Source organism: Hyperoodon ampullatus, assembly GCF_949752795.1.
Source record: "Hyperoodon ampullatus genome assembly, chromosome: 10".
Lineage (NCBI taxonomy): Eukaryota > Metazoa > Chordata > Mammalia > Artiodactyla > Ziphiidae > Hyperoodon > Hyperoodon ampullatus.
Window position 1 is genome coordinate 53,131,859 of NC_136923.1, and position 10,773 is coordinate 53,142,631.

Here is a 10,773-nt window from a genome sequence, read left to right on the forward strand (position 1 = left end):
TGTCTGCAGTTCCTTCATGTTTAGATTCAGGTCATGCATTTTGGGGCAGACATGATGTTGTCTTCCTCAGTGCCTTATTTCAGGAGGCACCTGCTGTCAGTTTTCCTGGTGTCACTTTGTCTCAATACTGGTGATGTGAACTTGTATTGAGTGATAAAGCTGCTGTCTGGCAGGTCTTGCCACTGTCAGGTTACTATTTGCCCCTTTACAATCAATATGTAATTTGTGGGGAGGTACTCTGACACAATGTAAAAAACCTATTCCTCGTGAAACTCTATCACTAGCTTTAGCATCCATTCACGATTTTCTGAATCCTCTAAGGTTTTGTTTTGTTTTGTTTTGTTTTTTAGTTTAATTTATTTTGGCTGTGTTGGGTTTTTGTTGCTGCGTGTGGGCTTTCTCTAGTTGCGGTGAGTGGGGGCTGCTCTTCGTTGCGGTGCGTGGGCTTCTCATTGTGGTGGCTTCTCTTGTTGCAGAGCATGGGCCCTAGGGTGTGGGGGCTTCGGTAGTTGTGGTGTGCAGGCTCAGTAGTTGTGGCGCACGGGCTTAGTTGCTCTGCGGCACGTGGGATCTTCCCGGACCAGGGATTGAACCCGTGACCCCTGCATTGGCAGGTGGTGAATCCTCTAAGGTTTAAAATGACTTGTTTCTACTCAGACTAGAGGCTGTTGAAATAATTGTTGTTTTACTCCTAAATGAATACCAATTCCTCTACAGAAGGGTTTTTTTGTTTGTTTGTTTTTAAAAGTCTTGATACTCTCCTGATCACAAGAAAGGCATCCAGGCAGAGAAAAAGTTTGACACAAAGAATTAAAAAAACAGCAGGGTGCTTTCCTTTTTCTCTTCTGTTTTCAAATGCAACCTCTGTGTCTAGACATGGAAATAAACACACAGTTGTTCAGTGTAATTTTATCTATTGTTTAGGGGGCTGAATCAGGCTGGTGGGCAGGACTCACTAATGAAGAGGTTAACACTATTTTTTCCTTCCCACTCAGTGCCCATTGGAACAAGTACAGCTTTGGAAACGTAAAATAATGTTTTCGATGTCTTATTAAGCCCATCATTTAATTTCCTTTTTTGGTAGTCCTGGTGATGATGGGTGCAGATATTGGGGAAGCCAGTGGCTCAGGAGACATTCTGGAAATAAAATGCTACAGGAACAAGTGATCAGACTCCACTGATGAATATCTCAGCACACTCTCAGCACACTGCTTCCTGGCTACAAACAACCTCAACTTCAGTTTTCTAAGCCTCAGTTTCCTTATCTGAAAAGTGGGAGGGGATAATAATAGTACCCAACTAATTGTTTAAGCTAAATGAGATAATACACGTGAAGCACTTGGTATGGGGTTGGCACCTAATTAAGTACTCTGTAATGTTTGTTATTATTATCATTATTCAGTGGTCTTAACTGGGCAGGGGTTATTGCAGTGACTGCTTTAGGAGGAAGACTAAGTTGCCAGGCTGGATGCTCAATCCTAAAATCCTAATACCACTGCCTACTAATTTCATCAGTGTAGCCTCAGCCTGTTCGGGCTTTGAAGGGCTTTGAAGGGCTTTGTAGCTCCAGGTGTTGCCAATTAAAAGGCAAAGGCCTGAGGACATGTTCACCTCCTGTGCTGCCTTAGAGAGCAGAGCCCTGGGAGGGACAGAAATGCAGGCAGGAGAGCTCCAGCTCTAGAAGGATGGTAAGGGAGTGTCTGTAGCATCAAAATATCTGGGTTTAAATCTCACCTCCCAGGAATAAGTGGTGTGAGTTTCATTACTGTTTATTTTTTTTACTGGAGTATAGTTGATTTACAATGTTGTGTTAATTTCTGCTACACAGCACAGTGACTCAGTTATATATATATATATACATATATATATACTTATATATATATATACACATATATATACATATATATATATATATATGGGAAGCTAGTGGCTCAGGAGACATTCATGGCCGTGTGTGTGTGTGTGTGTGTGTGTGTGTGTGTTTTCATATTCTTTTCCATATGGTTTATCCCAGGACATTGAATATAGTTCCCTGTGCTATACGGTAGGACCTTGTTGTTTATCAATTCTATATATAATAGTTTGCATCTGCTAACCCCAAACTCCCAGTCCATCCTTCCCTTACCTTCCTCCCCCTTGGCAACCACAAGTCTGTTCTCTATGTCTGTGAGTCTGTTTCTGCTTTGTAGATAGGTTCATTTGTGTTATATTTTAGATTCCACCTATAAGTGATATCATATGGCACTTGTCTTTCTCTTTCTGACTTACTTAGTATGATAATCTCTACTTGCATCCATGTTGCTGCAAATGGCATTACTTTGTTCTTTTTTATGGCTGAGTAGTATTCCATTGCATATATGTACCACATCTTCTTTATCCATTCATCTGTTGATGGACATTTAGGTTGTTTCCATGTGTTGGCTATTGCGAATAGTGCTGCTATGAACATAGGGGTGCATGTATCTTTTTGAATTATAGTTTTGTCTGGATAAATGCCCAAGATTATATATATCCTGGGATTGCTGGGTCATATGGTAACTCTAGTTTTCTGAGGAACCTCTGTACTGTTCTCCATAGTGGACGCACCAACTTACATTCCCACCAACAGTGTAGGAGGGTTCCCTTCTCTCCACATCCTCTCCAGCATTTATTATTTGTAGACTTTTAAAAAATTATTTATTTATTTATTTATTTATTTTTGGCTGCGTTGGGTCTTTGTTGCTGCATGCGGGCTTTCTCTAGTTGGCAGCAAGAGGGCTTCAGCTTCAGTGGGCTTTGTTGTGGTGCATGTGCTTCTCATTACGGTGGCTTCTCTTGTTGCGGAGCACAGGCTCTAGGAATGCAGGCTTCAGTAGTTGTGGCGCGTGGGCTCAGTAGCTGTGGCTTGCAGGCTCTAGCGCACAGGCTCAGTAGTTGTGGTGCATGGGCTCAGTTGCCACAGCATGTGGGATCTTCCCGGACCAAGGCTCGAACCCATGTCCCCTGCATTGGCAGGTGGATTCTTAACCACTGCACCAGCGGGGAAGTCCCTGTAGACCTTTTTTTTTTTTTTTTAATTGTGTTGCATTCTTTCTTTTTTTTAAATTAATTAATTAATTTTTGGCTGTGTTGGGTCTTTGTTTCTGTGCGAGGGCTTTCTCTAGTTGCGGCAAGTGGGGGCCACTCTTCATCGTGGTGCGCAGGCCTCTCACTATCACTGACTCTCTTGTTGCAGAGCACAGGCTCCAGACGCGCAGGCTCAGTAGTTGTGGCTCACGGGCCTAGTTGCTCCGCAGCATGTGGGATCTTCCCAGACCAGGGCTCGAACCAGTGTCCGCTGCATTGGCAGGCAGATTCTCAACCACTGCGCCACCAGGGAAGCGCCCCCTGTAGACTTTTTAATGATGGCCATTCTGACTGGTGTGAGATGATACCTCATTGTAGTTTTGATTTGCATTTCTCTAATAATTAGTGACATGGAGCATCTTTTCATGTGCCTATTGACACATGACACTGCCTATATGTCTTCTTTGGAGAAATGTCTGTTTAGATCTTCTGCCCATTTTTTTTTTTTTTTTTGGTCAGGGATCAATCTCTTTATTCACAACTGCATTTCAGGAAAAGGCAAACTTCGCCCGCTGCCCTTTGATGAGGCATAGCCTCTGCCCCCACCGGGCGTCTCCATGGAGCTCTGCACCCCTTGGGGACCTTCCCGGAATCCCCAGCACGTGGGAGCCCCAAGGGATGACGGCCAGGGAGTAAGGCGAGGTTGGCATCACAGAAGAAAAACCAGGTGGCTCTTGAACCCCATTCTCTCTGGCCTCACACCACAGTCCAGAGCGCCAGGCAGCCCACAACACAACTTACTGTACAGAACACCCAAGGGCTCCAAGTCCAGGAAGAATCAAATGCAGAGAGCCAAGGAAAGCTCTCCCACATTTCTGTCCACAATAGCCAGTGCTGTGAGGACAGACGGCCAGCCAGAGGCCTCTGGTTGGCACCGTTCTGCTCATTTTTTTGATTGGGTTGTTTGATTTTGGTGTTGAGTTGTATGAGCTATTTGTATATTTTGGAAATTAAGCCCTTATCAGTCGCATTGTTTGCAGATATTTTCTCCCATTCTGTAGGTTGGCTTTTCGTTTTGTTTATGGTTTCCTTTGCTGTGCAAAAGCTTGTAAGTTTGATTAGGTCCCATTTGTTTATTTTTGTTTTTATTTCTATTGCCTTGGGAGACCTAAGAAAACATTGGTACAATTTATGTCAGAGAATGCTTTGAGTTTCATTATTTATATCATTCTTTGGTTCATCAGTTTCCCCATTTGTAAAAAAAAGAATAATATTAATAATAGTATTTATTATATGTTGCCCTGTGGGATACTTGAAAAAGGCAACAGGTTCTGGCTTTGTTAACTCGCCAGAAGCTGGACGCACACAGTTTTCCCTCCCATCCAAGGAGCGTGGCTGGACTGGATTGTGCATGTGTGCAACATGGAACTAGATTATTACCAGAGGTAGGTGGTCTTGGTGGATATAAAACAGATTTGGGTTAATCTGGACCAAGGATCAGAAATCCCAAGTGGCCTTGATAATAATGGCCAGTATTTTTTTTATACCCCTTACCCTGTGCCGGGCAGTTTAAATACTTTACAGAACCAACTCATGACTCTTTACCAAAAACCTATGAGGTAGGTTGTGTTTTGATCTCTGTCTTAGAGACTTGAAGTCTCAGGCACAGAGAGGTCACAGCTAGTAAGGGGTGGGGCCGATTCAAACTCAGGCAAGTTCATGCTTTTCATCAAAATATCCAGAAACACAGGGTAGAACCCAATGTCACTAAAGAGCGAGATCATCACAGACAGTCATCAGACACTTATGTCTTGGTTTACGGAGCCAGGACCTTGCTCCAGGGGCGTTGCATCCTGGGAATTCACCGCTGCCTCGGGGAGTTTGTCCAAGCGGGAGCCTCTGTGCAGATATAACACATCATTGCTCTCTCTGCGGAGGTTTGTACATGCAGGGGACAAAACTCCTTGGTGCTTTTTATAAAAAATAAAAGCCTTGAAAATCCATAACTTTGAGTACATTCTCAGGGTGAAAACAAGTTCACCTCAATTTGCTAAGTCTGTCAACCCCAGGCAGTGGCTGCCCCGGTTTCCCCCTCCCCACCCATCTTTTCTTCCAGAGGTTGCTGCAGGCACTTGCTGAGAGCAAGTGTAGCCTGACTGCACCTTGCCTCGACTGCCCTGAGCCTCTCTTTCTTTCTGCTCCGGAGGGCAGCTGTGTGGGGCTCCGCTGTGTTTTGTGTTTCCACTCCCACAGCGTGAATACTTAGATTGTGTCCAATTATCTGTCAACACAAACTATACTATGATAAACGGTCTCATCCTGGTTCCCACATGGGCCAAGATGAAAAATCCTTTGGGACATATAACCAGGGATATATTCTGTGGCCCAGGGTGTGTATATTCTTATGTCACTAAGAAATGCCCGATTGCTCTTCAGAGCATCTGCACCACTCCTGCCAGCGGGGCCTGCAGGACCCTATGCCCCTAATCCCAGCCAACACGTGGCATTATCCATCATTCTAATTTTTGCTGGTCTAAAAAGTGTAAAGTGAACTCTCAATGCTGTTTCCTTTTGTATTTCTCTAGTTACTAGTGAGTCTGAGCATCCCAGCATAGGCCTTTTTGCTTTGTCTCCTATTAAATGCTCATTTTCCCATGGAGTTCCTTCTTGTTGATTTGCAAGAGTCTCTTGTACATCCTAGATATTAGTCAGCTATCAGTTTTAGACATTACAACTGTCTTCTCCTGTCTTTGTTATGTTAACTTTTTCCGTAGTGTTCTTCATTGAACACAAATAGGTCGTCAGTTTTATCAATTTTTTCCTATGGCGTGAGCTTTTTTTTTTTTTTTTTTTGCGGTACGCGGGCCTCTCACTGCCGTGGCCTCTCCCGTTGCGGAGCACAGGCTCTGGATGCCCAGGCTCAGCGGCCATGGCTCACGGGCCCAGCCGCTCCACGGCACGTGGGATCTTCCCAGACTGGGGCACGAACCCGTGTCCCCTGCATCGGCAGGCAGACTCTCAACCACTGTGCCACCAGGGAAGCCCATGGCGTGTGCTTTTGAGTTTCATTGTAGTCCTTCTCAACATAGACAGTCTCTCACATTTTCTCATTTTAAATTTATATGTTTATCTTCCCATGTAGGTCTTTAATCTGTCTGGAGCTCACTTTTGTGCGTGGTGTTAGGTAGGGATCCAGTTTTTTTTCCTCTAAAACGTGAGCCTTTTTTTTCAGGACCTTTCATTAAATAACTACTCTTTTCCCATTGCTTTGTGGTGCCAGAAGGTACCATGTTTGTCCTGTGCCTTCTTGAGATTAGACAAACCAGAAGAAGGCAGAACCTAGTGGGGGACAGTGGGGAGAGATGCTGCTGTTTGGACTCCAGATATTTCTACATCCAGAAACCCTAACCCTGCCTTGTTTTTGCTTTACTTTTTGTCATTTGCAACTGAAGTGACTATTACAACCATGATGCCTTAATCTAGCTTCTATCTAGGAGCGCATACCCTCTTGACTAAGGCTGCCTGGGTTCCAATCCCAGCTCCACTACTAAGTGGCTGTGTGACTTTTTTTTTTTTTTTAATCTTTTCTGGCTACACGTTAATGCAACACAAAACAATCTCTTCCAAACTTTACTGAGGTGGCTGACCACGTCCACGACCAAATCTGCCTCTAAACTGGAATTTGGCTGCTGACCCAGCCCCGGCCTCGGCTTTCTTGTAGGCACCAGAGGGCACAGCGCTTCATCTGTAGGTGTCTCTGTCGGCTTCCCCTCTTGTGAGTCTTGCAGGTCGCTCTCCTTCCAGACCTTTGGGCCGTGGCCTGCCAGTCTCAGGACGACTGCGGCCCAGGTTAGCAGGCACGATCTCAGGGGGCAGGTGGAGGTAATCCCGGAGATAATGGATACCCTCGTTGGTTAGGTACCAGTAGAAATGTCTCCAGGCAAACTGTTCCTTCATGTAGCCTCATGATTTGAGAGACTGCGTGGCCTTCATGACGTGAAGATTGGGCACATTCTTGTCTGCCAGCTCGGGGTGCTTAGGCATGTGGCTGTCCTTCTTGGCTACCATCACGCCCTCCTTAAAAAGGAGCTCATAAATGGCAATCCGGTTCTTCTTGGGCATCAATATCGCGACGGCTGCTGTGTCCGGGGTCGGACCTGGAAAGGAAGGGGTATCGGCTGTGTGACTTTGTTACAAGTGACACGATCTTTCTGAGCTTCAGTTCCTCCATCTGATAAAATCAGGGTAGTAATAGTACTTAATTCATAGGATTATGGTGAGGATTAGATGAAATAATACTTTAAAGCAGAACAGCGCCTGGAATGTAGTAAATAATAAACGTTACTCACTTGCATAATCCTATGTTCCCAATTAGCTGTGAGTAAATCGTGTATGATTTTGATCTATCTGGTTATATTCTAATTACACCTGAGAGGCCATTTAGGAAGTCATTTAGAAAATTAATTTTGGGGGCATACAAATAAATTACCTCCTAATCGATCTATTTAAAAATTCCTTTTCAGGAATTCCCTGGTGATCCAGTGGTTAAGGTTCCGCACTTCCGCTGCAGGGGGCGTGGGTGTGATTCCTGGTTGGGGTTCGGGGTTGGGGAACTGGGATCCCGCATGCCACACCAAGCGAGGCCAATAAAAAGAAAGTCCTTTTCCTGCACTGCCTTCTTGGGAACTGTTGACAGTCGCCGTCACTAGGTGGCGCCTGAGTGGATTCCGGGAGCGTGAAACAATGGGCCTTAAAGCAGCAGTCCCCAGTTTTTTGGCACCAGAGACCGGTTTCGTGGAAGACAGTTTTTCCACAGTCCCGGGTGTGTGGGGGGGATGGTTCCGACGGTGATACGAGCGATGGTTCAGGCAGTAAGACCGATGGGGAGCAACGGGGAGCGGCAGATGAAGCTTTGCTCGCTCCCCCGCCTCTCAGCTCCTGCTGTGTGGCTGGGTTCCTAAGAGGTACCGGTCCGCGGCCCGGGGGTTGAGGACCCCTGCCTTAAAGAGCATCTGAGCCAGGGTCAGCTCACCATGTGCCAGACGGATTCATAGGTGAGGTTAATTTGGCCTGCAAGGAATTCACAAAACGTTTTAAAGTGCATCTGCTAAGATTCAAAAATCAGGAGATTCCATATAAAAACCCGACTTCCAGTGCCTGGATACATAGGAAAGCCTGGCAACCTGGGACCTGCAGTGGTGCTTCCTTGAGGGTGGGTGGGCTCCTCCAGTCCAGCACAGCCCCATTTGTTCCTGTCATTTGTCCCTCCCTGGCTCCTCTAGGCATTTGAGTTTCTAACCCCTAATTATCCCAATCCTTCCCTTTGCATATTGGAGGCTGAGGTCCTACAGAGAAGGGAAGGGCTGGAACTGGAATCTTACCCGACAGACCAAGGCTCTTTTTTTTTCTTTCTGGCTGTCTCTCAAGGCTTGTGTGAGTTTAGTTCCCTAACCAGGGCTTGAACCCGGGCCCATCAGTGAAAGCATGGAGTCCTAACCACTGGACCACCAGGGAAGTCCCCAGGGCTCTTTTTTATACTCATGTTGTTTCTTTTACACTTGGTTGTTTTCAGAGACTGGCTGAAGCTAAAAAGTGGGTAAGACATTGTGGAAGAACTGAAATTTGGGAATTTAGGGGCACCAGTTAGATGATTAAAATAAGGTGTGAGGGGACTTCCCCAGTGGCGCAGTGGTTAAGAATCTGCCTGCCAATGCAGGGGACACGGGTTCAAGCCCTGGTCCAGGAAGATCCCACACGTGGTGGAACAACTAAGCCCGTGCGCCACAACTACTGAGCCTGTGCTCTAGAGCCCGCGAGCCACAACTACTGAAGCCCATGCACCTAGAGCCCGTGCTCCGCAACAAGAGAAGCCACCACGATGAGAAGCCCGTGCACCACAACGAAGAAGAGTAGGCCTTGCTCACCACAACTAGAGAAAGCCCGCATACAGCAGTGAAGACCCAACGCAGCCAAAATAAATTAATAAATCAATTAATTAAAAAAATAAGATGTGGGAAAAAGTAGAGGTCAGTAGGATTCTTTTTGTTTTCTTTGTGGAAAATAACTTCATTGGTTTTGGGGAAAATAATATATTTTTAGTGCAAAAGATTCAAACAATACAGAAAGATACAAAGAAGAGGGTAAAGATTTCCCTAAATTCAATCAGATTGCTATCCAGCCCACCTATATAGAAATTCTATATAGAAATTCTGGAGCTGCCAGTGCATGTTTCAAATTTTCCTAAATGAGAACATACAAATTGTTTTGTAAACTGATTTTTCCACCAATAGAATTCCTAGAATATCTGTCCCTAGTTTATAAATACAGACTTTAGAAATGAATAAATAAATCTCACCTTCAAGAACACCCTCAGCAGACTTTCCTGGTGGTGCAGTGGTTAAGAATCCGCCTGCCGATGCAGGATACACGGGTTCAAGCCCTGGTCCAGGAAGATCCCACATGCCGCAGAGCAACTAAGCCCGTGTGCCACAACTACTGAGCCTGCGCTCTAGAGCCCGCGAGCCACAACTACTGAGCCCACGTGCCACAACTACTGAAGCCCGCGCGCCTAGAGCCCATGCTCCACAACAAGAGAAGCCACCACAATGAGAAGCCTGTGCACTGCAGCGAAGGGTAGCCCCCGTTCGCCGCAACTAGAGAAAGCCCGCGAACAGCAATGAAGACACAATGCAGACAAAAATAAAAAAATAATAAATTAATTAATTAAATAAAAAAAAAAGAACACCCTCAGCGTCATCAGGACAAGCCAGTCATTTAATCAGACTTTGCTCCATCTGATTGATGACTGGAAAGATGGGGAACAGCTAATCAGAACCCAGCGTGCACATTCTGAAGTCTGTATGATTGCTCACAGTAGACCCTAATAGGAACAATATATATATATATATTTTTAACATCTTTATTGGAGTATATTTGCTTTACAATGGTGTGTTAGTTTCTGCTGTATAACAAAGTGAATCAGCTATACATATACATATATCCCCATATTCCTCCCTCTTGCGTCTCCCTCCCACCCTCCCTATCCCACCCCTCTAGGTGGTCACAAAGCACTGAGCTGATCTCCCTGTGCTATGCGACTGCTTCCCACTAGCTATCTATTTTACATTTGGTAGTGTATATATGTCCATGCCACTCTCTCACTTCATCCCAGCTTACCCTTCCCCCTCCCCGTGTCCTCAAGTCCATTCTCTACATCTGCATCTTTATCCCTGTTCTGCCCCTAGGTTCTTCAGAACCATTTCTTTTTTTTTTTGATGACCATATTAGTCAGGTTTTTGCTGTAATAATATTACGTAGTAATCAGCTTCCAAATGTCAGTGATTTATAACTACAAATGTTTATTTTTCTCTCTCTGGTCTGCACACAGCATGTGGGTGGCCAGGCTTCCCCTGACCTTAGATTTGGGTCTGCTCCACCTGTTTCTCATTCCAGGACCCAGGCTGAAGGGGCAATGGCTATGCAGGGCATTCTCTCCTCATGGCAAATGAGCAGTAGGTCAAGCCAAATTTCACAAATTCATGTAGAGTCTCTGATCAGACATGACATTTGTTACGTTCACCCACATTCTCTAGACCAAACCCAAAGTGAGTGAGTTAGAGAAGTGTGCTCTGTCTGTAGTAAGCCATGGCGAGGATGGGGAGGGAAGAAAGAGTCATGAACAAAAACATTATCTACCACAGGGACCAAGCAGGATGGGAGATAAAATGA

General features: G+C 45.3%; 1 pseudogene across 1 annotated transcript; it reads right to left on the minus strand.

The window, feature by feature from the left end:
• Positions 1–6,626: 6,626 nt before the first annotated feature.
• On the minus strand, positions 6,627–7,167 carry LOC307059445 (small ribosomal subunit protein eS10-like; annotated as a pseudogene). Its single transcript has one exon. The product of its transcript is annotated as a small ribosomal subunit protein eS10-like (transcript).
• Positions 7,168–10,773: the final 3,606 nt, after the last annotated feature.